Source organism: Manis javanica, chromosome 2 (genome assembly GCF_040802235.1).
Source record: "Manis javanica isolate MJ-LG chromosome 2, MJ_LKY, whole genome shotgun sequence".
In the NCBI taxonomy this organism is placed as follows: domain Eukaryota; kingdom Metazoa; phylum Chordata; class Mammalia; order Pholidota; family Manidae; genus Manis; species Manis javanica.
Genome location: NC_133157.1, coordinates 45,610,624 through 45,628,509, shown reverse-complemented (window position 1 = coordinate 45,628,509; position 17,886 = coordinate 45,610,624). Strand labels below are relative to the sequence as shown.

Genomic DNA, 17,886 nt, shown 5'->3' with positions numbered 1-17,886 from the left:
CAAGCCAGAAACACTTGTCTTCCAAATGATTCTTGCAAAGGAGCCCTGTTGGATCTCCTCTCGGGTCCCAGGCAGCACCTTGCGTGATTCCTTCAGCTTTCCGGTCACCTTCATTCATGAGGGGAAAGAAGAACCCCCACTGCTAACTGAGAGGTCACCGTCAGAGAGCACACAGCCCAGTCCGCTCCGAACCAAGGCTGCCATTCCACACCGGGTCCCAGATGCCCTCCTATAGATTTACCTGTGACCCAGACCCTCCCGTGGGGTGAATGGGCTTTGACTCAGAGTTCTTTCACTTCTTCTCCCCTCCTTTCTTTCGCTGGACATCTTACTCCTCTGTTTCCGGGCCCTCAGGAGGAGGCATGGGGCTGGGAAACAAGGACAAAGGAGCATTTTCATCTGACTCTTGGTTCCCTCAGCGTGGCTGAAGCCTAGACCATGTTTGCAGCTCTTCCCCAGGCCCTGCTGTGACCTTCCTACAATACCAAGTCCTCTATCAACAAAACAATAATCACCTGACCTCTTACAACACCTCACTATCCATCTCCTGCTACCAGCAAATGCTTCTCTAACTGCACACTGCCCAGGACTCCTTGCCCAGGCAGGTGATCCTCATGGGCATGGTTCCATCAACATTTCTTAAATCCACTTACCTTTTACGGTGCTCACATAGCCCACCAAACACTCGTGATTCTTCTCCAACCAAAAGTTGAAGGTTCCATCTGCTCCTTGCTGCCCTCCCCTCTTGGCCTGCTGTCACAGACAGTTCCACGGAGTTTAGAATTCTCCAGGCAGAAGCCAAATAGCAGCCTCCTTATTCACGTAGGTGCTAAAACTCCCTGAATGCATGCCAAGCACTTCCAAGAACTATCCTCTTACCCTACTCTTGTCTCAGAATAAAATGAGTAAAATAGTCCTTGCAGCACAGCAGAAGTCCAGCTAGGGTGGGAGAGGCCATTTTCCCACCTTGCAACCACCTTCACATTGCTGAGAGTTTCTCTTGGAGCCTCCCTCACTTGACTTGGAGATAAAGAAAAGGAGAAGAGAAAAGGGCCCCTAAGCCTATTACTCCTTACTCTTCTGAATTTTTTCTTGATTTCTATCACCTGACTACATAAGTTACATAGAGAAGAACTCAAAGGGCTTCCTTAAATCCTACAGGAGATTTCTCAACCATAGCACTGTTAACACTATGGGTTAAGACCTTTTCTTGTTTGAGAAGACAGGACTGAGCATTACAGGATATTTAATAGCCTCACAGCCCTCTAGCCACCAGATGCCAGAAGCTTCCCTTCCTCTTGAGGTATGAAAATCGAATGTGCCTCCAGACATTGCTAAATAGCCTATGGGGGCAAAATCACCCCCAGCTGAGAACTAAGGGATGGTAACTAGTTGCAGAAGGGTGCTCTTAACCTGTGGAAGTTCTTCTTTGCAGTCCTTAGCACTAGTGTTTCTACCTGAAATTTTGAGGAATAGGAAAATCCATGTGTAGCTAGACAGGTTCCCCAACCTCCTACCTCCACTAATTTAGTGGACATTCACTCTTCATCACTAAATAAACTTCCATGTTCTGCTACATACCCTACATTGTCCCAGGAGGACTGGGACAAGCACCCACCTTCTGGCAGCTTCCAGGTTAGTAATACTGGAGGGACCGTAGAGCAGTTAGCAGATAGACAAGCTGATCAAAGTGGTGATTTATAAAGATTACTTGGCCATCATTGAGTATGAGGAAAACAAAGGGAAATTTGGGAGCCATGAAGACCAGTTAGGAGGCAATTGACATAAAAAACAAATTTTTACAGTAACAATGATTGCTGGGAATGAAAACAATCAACTGAGAATGAATTTGAAAAAATGATGAACATTTGTAAGTAGTTGGATAAGTGGAAACGAGAGAGGCAAGAAATATCTTATTCGGTTTCCCTATAGAAGATTATCACAGTTGTCCTATGACTGACACATAAAAATTGTTAGGATTTTTTTTAAAAAGCAAAAATTGTTTGGTGGATGATTGTGGCAAAAGCAATCATCGGTTGGGTTTTTGGATATTTATAAATGTTAGGTTTGATTGGAGGTAGACTATTCAAAGCTCCTCTGTATGCAGAAATCCAAGCTAACGCATTCTATAGAAAAGATGCATGGTCTTCACCTCACTTCTCTCTGAAATTCTTAAGATATGCACGGTGGATTGGTTGATCTCTCAGTTACATTTTCAGGAAAATCGCTTATTACCAACTCAGATTCCCAGACTAACATTCAGACCATCCAACAATAAAACAATAACATTTAAATTACCTCTGATGACTGTACCTGAGCAGAATCAGCCTAAAGAAAGAAAATATTTTATCTTTATAGATTGGAGAAATAAATCTTCACAGGTCCTTAAGATGACAGGTATTTTTTAAATAAAGACTAATTAGAAATGTAAAAAGCTTTCCTTCGAAATAACACAACTGGACAGTGCTTATTAAAATAACCAGGTTCCAAAGAGAGTGTAAAGATATAATTCAAGCTTAAAAAAGAAATTTTATGGGAGTAGAATTTGGACTACTTCTCCTTCCCATTTTTCCCCTTGCTCAAATTGCATTTTCTTAAATTTTAGGTCAAGAAGGTTAAATTGAAGAAAGCTTGGTTCTTTGGAAATGAGCCTATTACCATGTAATCCCATTACACCTCTGCCAACCACTTCATAGTTCCCGCACTGGTTCCTTCATTCTTCTTCTCTCTCTTGCTTTTGTTGAGATGTGTAAGAACAATTTTAGGAGTCCTGCAGTCCTGGGTTCAGAGCTCAAGTATATACCCTTATGAGATCACTCTATAAACTCAGCCAAGTCCTTCTCTAAGGTATCATTTCTTTAAAGTAGAGAGAACATATTCCTTATATGGTTGTTATGGTAATTAAGTGAATTAATTAAAGAGGCACATGATACAACAAGTACAGAATTCATTTTAGTTATTTTCCCCTTTCTTCTTCTTCTGCTAAGTGAGCTAGTAATAGGAGATGTGAAAGGCATGATACAACTCTTAGGTATTTGCCTTTTCATATGTGAAAAACAGTGAGGGTGAAAAAAGATACAGGATTTTTTGGGCACTATAATCTCAACAATATCAAACCAGTAAAATAATAAAAATGCATAAATATGAACAGAGAAGAAATGCAAGGATATAGGTATGAATAGTGACTATTTTGTATGGTAGAAAACATGGCTATTTATCCTTTTCACTGTTTGGTTTCCCAATCTTTGTATAATTAATATTTAATTTCCTAATGAAAAACATAAACAAACTTCATGGAAAAAGAAAAGAAACTTTTTTAGAGTAAAAGAAATTCCAATGTTCTCATTAATGACAGCAAAATATACTGGACTAACTAGTAACTCAGAAAAACAATCCTCACACTAAATTAAAGATGCACTACTCCATGAACTGTTTGTTATGCTGCCTACATAATGGGTGGGGCAAACCCACTGTTGCCCATGACATGTACCCTCATACTCTGTCTAAAGCAAGGTATTTTGGCCATTTTTTTTTTACTTACTAAAAATAAGGTATTTTTCAAATGAATATAGCCATTATGAAAATAGCATTAATCTAATCAACTTTTTAATAAGTCAGTTAACCTTACACAGATTAATACTAAATAGTATGATAATTAATGTGACTTAGACACGTTTTTTCTAACAAATACAGAACAAACATCAATAGTTAGTAGTATATACTCACCACCCTCCAGCTCAGTTTTGTCCTTTTTGTGCTGATTTCTTAAGAGTTACTTCAAGTGTTTCTAAAGTATGGCAGCACACAAGTCTAATCCACATACCACACTGCAGTTTTACTTCAGAACCACACAGGCTCTACTTAAAACTACGGCCTCTCTTTCCTGCACCAGCAGTGACCATCAAAGGGAAAACAAAGACTTCAACCAAGAATTTTCTTACCACATTGCAATTAGTCATTTATACATCTGTTTTCCTATAATATGTTCTCCTTTAATACAAGGGGGAAGTTTCCATGTTTTTCGCTTCACTTAGTCAGTTGCTGGAACACAGGACAGGTGCAATCATAAATACTTGAATGAATGAATGAATGAATGAATATTTGAAATGGAAGGAATCTTGAAGATTACAGAGCCCTAGTTTCCACTGGCTTTTAGAACACTTTCCACAGCAAAACCAGCAAATGGTCTTTGGCTCTCATTATACCGTGATAGGACACTCAGGACTAGTACCCTCTTCACCCAGTGTCAGAATCAAGTCCATCCTAAACCAGCTTTTAAAACTGGTATTTGTGATATGTTGAGTATTCTTCACTGGGGCATCTTTCATTTGCCCATCTCCTGTTTTTGTCATTTGAACACATCCACTAGTGTGGCTCTCTCTAGCAAATCTTCCAGATCACAATTCTAAAGAGCACCACTTTGAACATGTGATCCCTATTCACATTCGTTTCAGCAGTCCACAAGCAATGTCCAATTTACTGTCTGCAAATCAGGAACCAAATGCCAGTTTCCACTCCCATGCCTTGCCATTTAGTAATTTGTTCTTATAATCATTAAGCATTTATTGTACATTTATTCTGATCCTGACACTATGCTGGATCCTGGAGAGTAAGAAATCACTTGCCTAAAGCATGGAGCATGAAAGACAACATGTAACAATATTTTGCATAGGGCTCTTTCTGGCTTCACTTTCAACTGAGAAACCAATAGATATGAGGTTACCAATGTAAGTATGAGACAGGTACTCTACAGGCATAGTCAGGTAGCCTTGCTGAGTCAAGGGAACAGAGATTGGAATTTGGGGAAGCTGGGGTGGCTAAAATTTGTAGGGCACGGAAGATGACTGGTTAGCCAGAGACAGGTAAGATTCCTCAAGGGAGGAACAACCTAAGACAGGCACAGTCACAGGGGGGCCATCAGGTGAGAAATTGGGGATCAACAGAGGTGAGGCTTAGAACCTCACCCCCCCCTGTTTTGAGAGAAATCTTCTGCATCCGTGGATGTTTTGTTGCCCTTGTCTAGCTTGGATTAATACTTAGTCTATAGGCACACACCTGATCATCTACATTTGCCCTCTTAGAGCACTAAACTATGTTTTCTACCTTTATCTTGCATCTACCTACCACTTCAGCATTTTATTAAAAATAATAATAATAATAATAATAATAAAGGGAGAAATGTGGGATCAACATATAAATCAAGTATAAAAATCAAACGAATATTCATATTTGACCTGATTGCTTATAGTTCATAATGAGTGATCAAAACCGAAAGTTTCTGTGATGACTGCCCTTGTACTGTTCACCATGTAAGAACTTATTCACTATGTAAGAACTTGTTCACCATGTAAGAACTTGTTCGTTATTCTTCAGAAGATTGGAGACTGTTGAGAATTAGGCTTGGGGTTGATTAATGATTGCGCATTGAGTCCCCTATACAGAATTTTATTGTTGTTAACAACCATTGATCAATAAATATGAGAGATGCCCTCTCAAAAAAAAAACCCTGCCACCTAAATTAAAATTGACCATCATGACTGACAAGAAAAAAAAAATTTGTAGGGCAGAGTACCAGAGAGGAGGGAGTTATGCAAAGAAAGAACTCCAACTATCTGCATAGGGATCTTCTTGTATCTTTGGCTGAATATTATGCTGTGTTTCTATAAGGTAAAGTTCCATGAGGCAGGAAAAGAACAAACACCAGACAAATTGGAGCTGAACAATTCTCAGAGCCCATATAGGGCGGGGGATACTAGAGCTCTGACTAGGCAAAGTAAAGAAAATTTGTTGAAAACTAAGACATTCAATAGAAACTCCAGAATGGTCACATCTTAATAGTGAAATCAACCAGCCTTAAAATACAGGCTACTCTAGAAATACCAGAAGAAATCTGTAAAAGGAAAAAAGCAAGCTTCAAAATGATCAAGCTGAGCCACAAGTTACTTAACTGTTAAAAATAAATAAATTTCAACATTCTTTAAAAGAAGACAACAAACTCAAGAAAATCAGCAAAGTGAGATTCACAATGTATAATATTCACAAATGACATCCAGACTTCTATGCATAAAGGAGTAACTGCTACAGGAATGTCCTCCCACAGTAAACATTTAGAAGCTGTGAAAAATATATGAAACAACTGTTTTTCAGGATTTCCAGATAAAATACAGGATGTGAAGCTAAATTTGAATTTCAGACAATTTTAGTATAAGTATATGACATGCAACATTTGAGACATACTGATACTAAAAAAAATGTTTGTTGTTTATCTGAAATTAGAATTTAACTAGATACCCTATATTTTTATTTGCTAAATTAAGCAATCCTGCATACTTCAGAAAACAGCCACAAGACTGTGAATATTGAGAGGAGGGAAAATAGTGAGGTCGGCCAATGTCAGACCCAGCTTTCAGGTTAGAGGCAATTCTGGTCCACGGTTCAGGGTAAGGGATCCCAAAGTGACCCAGAACCAAAGTGAACGTGCAGGCAAAAACTAGAGTTTAGGGAGGCCAATATGGCTAAACTTTATAGGACAGTGTACCACAGAGGAGAGAGCCACAGGGAAACAGAGCTCTACAAATTCAATATCCATTGAGTCCTTGGCTGTGATTGGTTAAGATAAAATTTCATGAGGTAGAGAAAACAACTGCTGAAAAAAGGAAAATAATTAAGGATTGTAGGCTAAATAATTTGCAGAGCTCGTATGGGACTAGAATTTCTATGAGTCAGACTAGAAAGATTCCACTAATACATGGACTTCTGGTAAGAACTCCAGAAGGATGCAGTCTTAATAATGTGGAAAAAGTTAACACTAAAGTAAATCCTATTCTAGATGTACCACAAAAAGTTCAACAACAAGCCTCAAAAGAATCAAATTCACGTACAAGTAACTTAATTGCTGACCAAACCAAAGATCAATACTGAATACCACAAAATTTACAACTCAGAAATGTTAAATTAAAAATCTTGAGCATCCAATCAAATATTTTTGGACATGAAAGAAGCAGGAAAATACCTATTACCAAGAGAAAAACCAGTCAATAGAAACAGACTGAAAAATGACAGAGGTGATGCAATTAGCAGGCAAGGATTTTTACAGAGTAATTGTAAAGATGCTCAATCTGTACAAGGCTATCACCTAATATGATTAAGGAGAGAAATGGAAGACATTTTTTAAAAAAACCACATGGAAGTTTGAGAGTTGAAAAAGCATTATGCCTAAAAAATATTTGTACATGTTAACAACAAATTAAACACAACAGCAGAATTAAAAAGATTAGTGAGCTTAAAGATTTAACAACAGAAAATAAAAAGATTCAGTGACATATGTGATAATATCAAGCACTCTAACATATAAGTAGTTGGAAGGAAGTTCTTTCAGGAGAGTTTTGAGGTTACAGAAAAAAAAGATTTGAAGAAATTATGACCTAAGTTGTCCAAACTTGATGAAAAAATGTAAACCTGTAGAGTGAAGAAAATGAACAAACATCCAGGAAGAGAACCACAGAGAAAACCACATTCAGGCCCATCATAATCAAATTGCTTAAAATCAATGATAATCCCAGAGAAAATCCTCTTCTGGGAGTCCATTATGCATATACTCATGGTTTCTCACAGGTCTCTGAGGTGCTGTTGCTTTTTCTTCATTTTTTCCTTTTCTGTTCTTTCCAATTTTGTTTTTTCTTCAAATTTGCTGTGCTTTTTCCTTCTACCATTTTAAATCTGCTGCTGAGGCCCCTGGTAAAATTTTCCTTTAAGTTATATTGTTTATCTACAAAGTTTCCATTTGGTTTCTTTTAATAATTTATAAATTTTAACTTACTGCAAAAAATTAATAGAATAAATGACAAAAAAATGATTCAGTAGGCACAGAAAAAATTTGAAAAACATTCATGAAAAAACTTTAAAGAAACTAGGAACATAAGGGTTCTTCCTCAATCTGATAAAGAGCATCTATTGAAATCTACAGCTAATATTATATTCAATGTAAAAGACTGAATGGTTTTCCTAATATTGAGAACAAGACAAGGATGTTCATTCACTCAGTCATTCTCTTCAATCTTATACTGGAGGTCCAATATGGTGTAATAAAGCAATGTAAATAAAAGGAAAACCATCTTTATCTGTAAACAACATGACTGTGTATGTAGAAAATACTAAGGAATCCACATAAAAAATTGTAGAATAAATACATGAGGTCAGCAGGGTCATAGGAGCCACGGTAAACCTAGAAACATCAATTACATGCCTACATATCAGCAATGAACCCACATAAGAAGTTAAAGAAAACAATTCCATTCACAACAGCCTCAAAAGTGAAAAAAAATACTTACGATTAAATTTAATAAAAGAAGTACAATTCCCATATACCAAAAACTATAAGACATTGTTGAGAAAAATGAAATAAAATGTGAATAAATGGAAAAGCATTCTATGCTAACGCTCAATATTGTTAAAATGGCAATTCTCCTCAAATTGATCTGTACAGTAATCTCTATCAAAACACCAGCAGGCATTTTTGCAGAAATTGACAAGCTGTTCTTAAAATTTATATTAAAATGCAAAGGACTGAAAATAGCCAAAACCATTTTGAAAAAGAGTAACAAAGTTGGAAGACTTATATTTTCCATTTCAAAACTTACTATAATTATACAGTAATCAAAATAGAGTGGTACTGGCAAAAGAAAAGATACATAAATCAAAATAAAACAATTGGGAGTCCAGACATAAATCCTTACATTCATGGTTAATTGATCTTTAACAAAGTGCCAAGGCAATTCAATGGGGAGAAAATAGTCTTTTCCACAAATAGTGCTGTGATGATTAAATGTCCACATGTTAAAAGATGAATTTAGACTCTTACTTCATGCCATACAAAAATTAACTCAATATAGATAATGCACCTACATGTAAGAGCTGAAACTATTAAGCTTCAAAAGAGTTCATAGGAAAGATATCCTCATGACCTTGGGTTAGACAAAGAGTTCTTAGATACAATAGCCAGAGCATGATTCACAAAAGAAAAAAATTGATAAGCTGGACATCAGCAAAGTGCAGCTTTTGTCCTTCAATGAGTAGAAAAAATGAAAAAATAAGCCACAGACTGGGAAAAAATAATTACAAATAATATCTTTGATAGACAACTTGTGCCTATAGTATAGAACAGTTACAACTCAATAATAATAATCACACCCTTCAAAAGAAGGGTCTCTTTTTCAAACTCTCATAGTATATTTATTTACCATATTATCCATTTAGCACTATCTATCATGTGTTATCAGCTGTCCTTATACATGCATATCCTATTAAGCTGGTCTATAGATTCAGAAAGATCACTTTAAAATTGTAAACAGTATGCTACAATTTTTTGAGGAAACAGAGTCTGGTGCAGTACCTTACACAGAATAGCTATTAAATAGTGAAGATTAGAAAATCAGAAGACTATAAGAGACCATTAATACAGCTTATTCTATGTAAAATTGAATATAAAAACTTCTTAAATCTTACCTATTTTTTTCTTTCATATCTACAAAGAGAAGGTTTTCAGAACATCCTTTGCCAACTCTTCTTAGTGTTCATAACTCTCCCTATTGATCAGCATAATACAGACTTGGTCTAGGATTTCTAAGTTTTATTCCAGTTAATGTAGGTTCCCTTTTTAAAATAGTGACTTTAATTTGGTCACTCGAACAAGGTTAACAATCAGCTTCACAGTTCTATTCTACTATGCTGAACTAGCTGAGACTACTTTGTTAAATTCACAGATCCTTGAGAAATATGAGACAAGAACTAGATTTTCTTTCAGCCCACTATCTCAAAGATAATATGACATTCTAGGAATTCTACTATTGGTATGCCCAGGTGTGAGGTCTATCAAATTAATAATTATTTCTCAATCTGATCATTTTCAAATCCATTTTTTAAATCAAGCAGTAAAGACACTGCCTCCCTAAATGGAATACAAATACAAACTAAATAGCTAATCATTAATTATGCATGACATTATATACCAATTATTTGTGAAGAAGCCTGAGTGTGTTATAAATATAATCTCATTAGTTTTCTTAAACTTCCCACAAGCTTGCGAGATAGTCATTATTATCTCTATATTTAACACATTGCTGTATTAATAAAAACTATAGACTCCTTTACATTTTACAAAATACTTTCACATTCATCATTCTACTTGCCCTTTTGTGAAATAGATACTATTATCATCACCTTTTTTCAAAAGAGAAAAGTTAGGTTTGATCGCTTCCCAAGATCTTCATAATCATTAATACCAGCAAAGGCTAATGTTTCCTCCTGAGAAAGTACCTCTAACTGAAAAGATTGCCCTAATGTAGAAAAGAGTTGGGATACCTGGTATGGTATCAGGAAATGAGCCACAATTACCTAACCTGTAAAATAGGAATGCTATTTCTATCAAATGAATCCGTGTAAAATATTAGGTATTGTCACCAAAATATTTGATAGGAGTGATTAGAGGCAGAGGTCAAGGTTTGAGCTTCAGCTGTGCTATGTGCCATATAGTAGTCTTTATAAATCCTAACTTTATGATTTTCTTTTATTTTAAGAAGCAGCTGAGATAATCCTGGCAAAAGAACTTTATTGGTAATAGCAGCACTTTAATTTAATATTCTCTCTCTCACCCAACCGAAGCACTAGGCTTACTCCCTTTTCTACCACCATCCTTGAACCACTCAGTGACAACCCTGTTACCATCATTTGAAAGAGGAGGTGTCCTATTCCCCTTGATCAGGAGCAGAAGTGCTCCTACACTACACAGTCGGCATGGAAGAACAGGGAAGCAATGGTGGCATATATATTAAAGAATTTACGTGGAATTAATTATTTCATACACACTATATTGCAGCCTTAACAATCCATTCAAGTGACCACCACTGCCCTTATCTATAACTTTGTGAACTTTTGGCGGTTACCACATATACCAAATGTTAACACATTGGAGATTAAGTGGATATCTTTTATGGAATAAATGGATAAATGAGTATATTTTATGGCATTTTACAAAGTACTATCTAAATACATGCTAACATTACTATTCTCTAATAACTTCATGGAAATATTTGTAACATGATTTTGAGTCACCTTTAGCAATCAAGGGGAGAAAACTTTCATTTGTTCATTCATTCACTCAAAATTATTTTTAAAGAGCCTATTGTTACGCACTTAGTTACTTACTAATATACACTGATGAATCAAATAAGCATGGTTCCTGCCCTTACAGATTTAATTGTCTAGTGGGACTAAGATGATTAAAAAATGAAGCAAGCGAGTGTATGCTGTGGTCATGAGCAACCCCAAAATCTCAGTGGCTTTCCATCAGCGAATCTTTGTTCCTGGCTCATGCAATTTGCTCATTGCAAGTCTGCAGGAAGGGTCTGTGCATCTCTGTCACTCAGGGACTCAGGGTGATAGAGGCTTTGTCTTAACATGTGCTTCCTACATTCTCCACGGCAGTGGGAAGTGAGTGCGGCAAAGCCCACAGCGGCCTTAAAGTTTCTGTTCATAAATGGCTTCTATTCCTCCTACTTATGCTTCATTATGCAAAGCAAGTCACACGGCTATACTTGAATTCAAGGACAGTTAAGAAGTACACCACCACAATATGCTCAGATCAAAGAAGGTCAAAATTATCTAGTGAATAGCTCTAACGATTACCAAAGCATTAGATTTCAAATGAGCAGGGTCTAGAGAAAGAGACTACAGCAGTAGTATGGGGGAGGAACTCCTTACATGGATGTCTGAAGAGTCTCTTGAGACATGAGTAGATGAGATGAACTCAGTCCAGTCATGAGCAGAAGAAAGAATTCTTGCTCGAATAAACATGGGTGAAAATCCTGAGGCTGGCAAGAGCTAACCAATTATAAGAACAGAGAAGGGATCAGCATGACTGAAGCATGGTGAGTGAGGCAGGGACTGGGATGAGATCCTTCAGGGCTTCGCATGCCTCTGTGAGGAGTGGGAAGCCAAGGAAGGCTTTAAGCCAGAGCATGGTACCCTCTGGTTTTTGGCTGCTGTGTAGAATATAAGGATGCAAGTCAAGAGTGGGCACTGTGGTGGTACAGCATTATTTAAGGTGGGAGGAAACCCACCAGCACTGGAGAAACATCAAAAAACTTCCAGATATATTTTGGTGTTAGAAACAATAAGATATTTCAGATAGAGTAGTTACAGGAGTTAAGGAAAGGATGGCTCATGAATGACTCCTAGTTTTCTGATCTGAACTATGGTGTGGCAGGCGGCATCATTTACGAAGCTGGTTTAGATAGGGAAAGGACTGGTTTCTTTGATTATTGTTTTGTGTGGTCATGTTGTGTCTGGCTGGCTGGTTGGTTAGGGGGAATGACTGGATGAGATTTTAAGAGTTTGAGTTGTTAATTTTAAGAAAGCTGTGAGGTATTCACAAGCAGATCAAGCAGGAAGTTGCATGTTTATGTTGAGTATGTAGGAGACATCCTGGCTAGTTAGATATATTTGAGAGTCGTCAGCACATATGAGGTAATTAAAGCCAAGGAAATAATGATATCCCACCTGGAGAGTGAATGTAGGAAAGAGAAGAGGGCTCAGGACAGAGTCCTGGAGAGCCCCAATATTTAGAGTAAGTAGAGGAAGAACTGGCAAAAGAATCTGAGGATCAGCCAAGGACAAAGCAATGTCTTAGCACAGAGTCCAAGGGCAGAGGGTGCTTCTTACGGAAGAATGATAAACTGGGTTAAATGCTCCTGGAAGAGGTCAAGTCAGGTTAGGACAAATCGGTCAGATTAGAAACAATAGCTTTACAGTCATTCACTCATTTCCCCATTCGGTACAGGATGATTCTTCCGGCTTTATTCCTTCTTTCATTGGACCAATATTATTTATTCTTTGCCTGCTGTGGACCAAAAATGGTCCACAGTTCCCAGAATATGGTGACCCATAAGACAGCCATGGTGTCTGCCTCCATGAGTCTTAAAATCCTTTGGAGCATACAAACAATAAACAAGATAATCTCAGCGCAAATGCTGTGAGGAAAGGCAAATGTTAAAGAGTATTACTAGGCCTGCTTTAGGTCTAGGAATAGACAAGTCATCAAAATGCCTGGCAACATGTAATTATAAACAAAATCTCTTTCTCCTTGAGTTGAAGGATAACCAATTATGATTTTGTTTAAAATTTTTAAGACAATGTGAGTGGAGACCATAGTGGGAGGTATGTTCATTGACTGTGATTTCAGGCAGCACTTGTGATGGTCCTAGATGGTGCCAGCTCTGTGAGGAAAAGAAAGTAAGGGCAGTCCCAAGCACATGGCAGAGCTGTCTAGATACTAACTCCATAGGCTGTTTCCAGCATATCACAAGAGTCGTGGGCTTGTTGAGATTGATGTTAACATGTTTTCCATCCAATATTTTCTAAGAGAAGCAAATATATTTTCTGTGTCATCTACAGTTGTGCTCCATGTAATTAAGACGTGTGACAACTGTCTATCCGTGTGTGTTCCAAGCAGGCAGTCTGCCAGGCAGCACAGGAAGGAAATGTCATTTGCTCTGTACTCTGACCGTTATCCCTCCTCCCAGACTGCTTGTGTCTGTCCCCACCCTGGAGAAGGCCTTTCCATTCAAAGAGGAGCTTGGAGACCCAGGCGGAGGGAGACGTGGCAGGAAGCAGCCTCACACGTTTGCCTTTGGTGGAGCAAGTTTGCAAACACTTCTTCCAGTGACCACCAGGTGTGAGCATGCTTTTCAGAAACCTGAAGCTATGCCATGAGCTTTTCTTGCAGGACAGAGTTTGTCTTCCTGGAACCTGCAGTTCTGTAGCAGAGTGTAGGGCAACAGATTTATTTTAGGAACCCCATCCCGGACAACTACCTGAAGTAGCTACGGTTTGAATTAGAATCTCCACCAATTAAAACTACTGCCCCTATTTTCTTCAGAATTGAACAGTTATAAACTTCTCTGCCATCTAGCCTCAAACAACTTTAGGTCTTATTTTCATCATCCACTAAGCAAAGCTAACCAGTGGTTTTCACTTTCCTAGAGTAGGTAACTAAGGTTTAAGCAATTTCAGCATTCATGGGACCTATTATTGTTGCCTATAAGATAGCATACAAACCATGCGGTTGCTGCCAGGATATTAAGAAACACCTAGGCCTTATGGGAGAGAACTGAACACCGGAAGGTGCCACGAGCTCACAGGGCAAACATGGATGGGGACTTGCTGGGACAAACACGTTCCAGTGAAGGTCAAATTCATTGACTCCTCCTATCTCTTTTGTAAATGTTTTCCTCTACACCCTCTCAAGTAACAATATTGTCTGGAGGTGGAAATATTTAAGGAAGACTAATTTAAGAAGTGATTTGTGTAACCTATATATGTCTTCTAGCCAATATGCATAGCTTTAAAATAATCTTTAGTTGTCTAATTGCCTGTCTCCCATGAGGCTTGTTGGCTTCACAAACATCATAACTTTTCTCAAGCTCTTGGAAACCAAATTGGTCTTTTTCTTTATTGGTTATCCCAGAAACTCAAGGGAATATGAATAATGAATTGAACACCAAAAGTTTTCCATTTCACCTCAGACAAATCTGCCTGTCCCTGTTGTGGGGCTATGAAAGGACTGACTGACGTTTGCCATCAGCCTTCCTTTTTCCACCTCCCCTTAGTTGACAGCTCTCAGCCAGTTCTTTTGAATATATGCTGCCGTCCTACCCCAGCTGTGAGAAAAGCATAGCCTAGAATTGTTTTATATCTCACCCCTATAGAATCTGATTCACTGAAGAGAGTGTCATCAACTGAGCCAGGAACCAGCAGAAAAAGAGACAGAAAACCACTATTACACACAGAGGTCATTTCTATTTGTTTTATAACCCCCTAGTGATGTATAAAGTGAACTTCAGGCAAGGTGAGAAGGATACCACATCACGCAGCAGAACACTTATGAGCGTCTTAGAGTCCAAACAAATAATCTACTTTATGAAGATGCATGACCGTCTCTGGGCAGGGAAGGAGACCAACAAGCCCGGTGCCTTTTATTAAATCATCTGTCATCACAAAATTATCTATTTGAATTGAGCTTATTCTACAGGGCAGCGATGATCAATTTGATCAAAATTTGCAGTTATCTAACCTCAGGCATAAGCCCATATGATAAACAAGGAGGGAGAGGATCCCACTGCCCTAAATTCTCTGCTCCACACTCCGACTGTGCCTCATTCCTCTTCTCAGGTGTGAAATTCCCCCAAATCAAGACTCCTTTGGGTTAACAAGCCCATTTTGAAAGGTAAATAACTCTTAAGAGAATTAGCTTAACAATTAAGTCCTTTATGGAGAGTGCACCGGCTGCCTTAAATTACTTCCCTCTTAAACTCCAGTTGAGCTATCCCAAGAGTAATGAGTACTTTAATAGCAGAGACTTAGAAAACAGAAGAGCAATCTTGGAATATGAGGAGAAGGGCTTCAGGTAAAGACGTGCTTTGGTAGGACTTAAAAATGGAGGGCTCGCACAGCCAGAGGCATGATGAAGACAGAAGGGGGATAAAGACAGACAAGTAGGAAGGTCCTGAACACTAAGGGTAAATACTTCAAAGCTGTGTCCTACACTAGGCATGGCCTGCTCCCAGGTTTCAGGGTAATACTGCCTCCTGACTATTCAGATAAGATAAGGTAACCGTCTACACCAGCCTTAAAAGTAGGCTTATCTCTTCACACTTCATACGTAGAAACAGAGCACCTCAAAATTCATCAGTTATGTGATTAAAAACCTCCACGTATCTGTATATTCCAAACTGTGGTAACAGCTAATAGGAATGACAACTTTTCCTGATATTTTCCATTCACCTTAATGATTTAAAATAAAGTCAGTCACAAAAGGCACACCTGTTGAAGGAGGCAGGTAGAGTCACATAGAGAAGCTGAATGTGGGGCATTGTCTTAATTCATTGTCTCATGCCTCCATTTCCCAGGCCATTATTCCAGTCAGCCAAGGCCGGAAATGAATGTATTTTCACTCAAATACAAACTCTCCTTCCTTGACTACTCTCGAGGTATGACAGGCCTCCAGAGATGTTGTACTGAATATGAGAGGCTTAAGAAAACCAGTTTTTACCATACTCAAGAGTCAAATGAAGGCATCTTAACTCTATTACTTACCGTGCAGCTCAAATTCATTTTTGCCAAGAGATTATTTATAGTTGTGGACACCAAATAGATGATCTGTAAACTGCCTGTGGCGAGAGTTACTTTAGGAATCACAAGCTGAGCTGGAGGGAGCAGCACGGAGACGTGCAGCAGCACAGCGGCTCTGCGGGCTACGAGGCGGCTCCAGGGATTTCTGTTTTCATAACAGCTCTATCCTCACAGTCCTGCCACATAACCCCGGGCAGTCTTTTAACCTGTTTCAGCTGTACTTTCCTCCATAGTTTGTGAGTTAATCAGAAGCCCTTGGGAGAAAAAAACCAATTTAAGTGATTTGTAAACAAAAGGTTTTATAGAATACAGTTAATAATAAATAGCAAGGCTTTGAGCCCTTGATACCAGAAGTAAATAATCAGTTCCCAAACACTGGCCTATTCTATCAGTGGCATCTGGCAGTTTTTATAAAAACTCACATCTGCTGTCAGACCAAGCTTTCCCAGCCCTGCTCAGTGGTAAAATCTGAGGACTTCAGATTTTGCACCTGAGTCCATATCCTCAGCCCCCCAGAAAGGTATGGTTTGGAATGGACGTTTTTAGGACCTGTTGATAGCCACCACTTTATATAGCTTCCAGAAACATAGACCCAGAGCTAAAAAGAGCCAGACCCAGCAGATGAGTGGGAACCCTATGCAAACCAGGTGAAAGCTGGTAGTGGATGTCTTAGGGGTGAGGTGATTATTTACCTTTCAGTGCCTTGAACCCTGGAAACACATTTGAAAGCCCATACGCCTCCATCATGTATGCATAATACAGCAGACTCACCATTCAACCCATTACTTTGACCTTAGCTCTGATCTAGGTCCATCCTCCACTGCCCTTCACAGGTCCCCAGCTGTGGTGCTGGGACAACTGCTGCTCCTGACAGCCCGGTCTTTTCAATGTGTAGCACTCTGAGAAAGAAACAACATTCTGCAGCTGTTGTGTCCTCTCTAGTTTATTCCACTGAGATCCAGTATCTTGATTTCAATCATCAGTCAAGTTGCTCAATCTGCGTTCTCATCAGATCAGTACCAAAGGTTGTGGCTGTTTGTGTTGTTGCTGTTTTTAACTAAGACTTTGGGAAATGATGAAGAAATTTGTTAAAAATGGTTCACCTATACCATGCAATTAAAAATAAATGCAATTTATTGTTGCTAACTTAAGCACACTTACATGCAATTATTATAGTCGGAGGTCTGGAATACACATTCAGAGCCTCTCCACTAAAAGGTTAATGAAAACTGTTTGCCAGGGTGTTAAAAAGGAGTCTGAGCTCTAATCCAGCATGGTTTCCTCTCCTTGCAACATGCAGGCCCTGCTAAGCCTTTTTATGGGCCCCATGCTGTGTTTATTCATACCAGTCTAGGCTGAAAAAAAGGTTGGCTTTTATTGCAGTACTTATTCATCGTCTCTTTATGAAAACTGCTCAGAGTTAAATTTAAGTACTAGCTTTAATAATTGCCTTTACTTCCCTCAACATGCTCTGCAGAATGTCTGCCACTAATGGGTTCTCATAGTGTTTCCGAGATGCTGTAGTTCATCTCCCACCTCTGAGTGCCCCATGGGATTGGTGTTGGACATGAGTTCTGCATATTGCTCCAATGGGAACTGAGATCTATTTTGATCCCTTTAATAGAGAAAATAGCTTCTGGAATGGGGTTTCAAACCTACTTTATGGTAATGTGGGCATGATGATTTCATCCCTACACCACC

The 17,886-nt window shown here is 38.6% G+C and overlaps 1 long non-coding RNA gene across 2 annotated transcripts in view; it reads right to left on the bottom strand.

Moving 5' to 3' along the window:
- The window catches only part of LOC108396156 (uncharacterized), a 134,560-nt gene extending 117,448 nt beyond the window's left edge, over window positions 1-17,112 (bottom strand). For both annotated transcript variants that reach the window (XR_005061839.2, XR_001852878.3), the window contains exons 1-2: window positions 16,957-17,112; window positions 16,150-16,439 (exon numbers count right to left, since the gene is read on the bottom strand). This is a non-coding gene — a long non-coding RNA (uncharacterized lncRNA). The remainder of the gene's footprint in view (window positions 1-16,149; window positions 16,440-16,956) is intronic.
- Window positions 17,113-17,886: the final 774 nt, after the last annotated feature.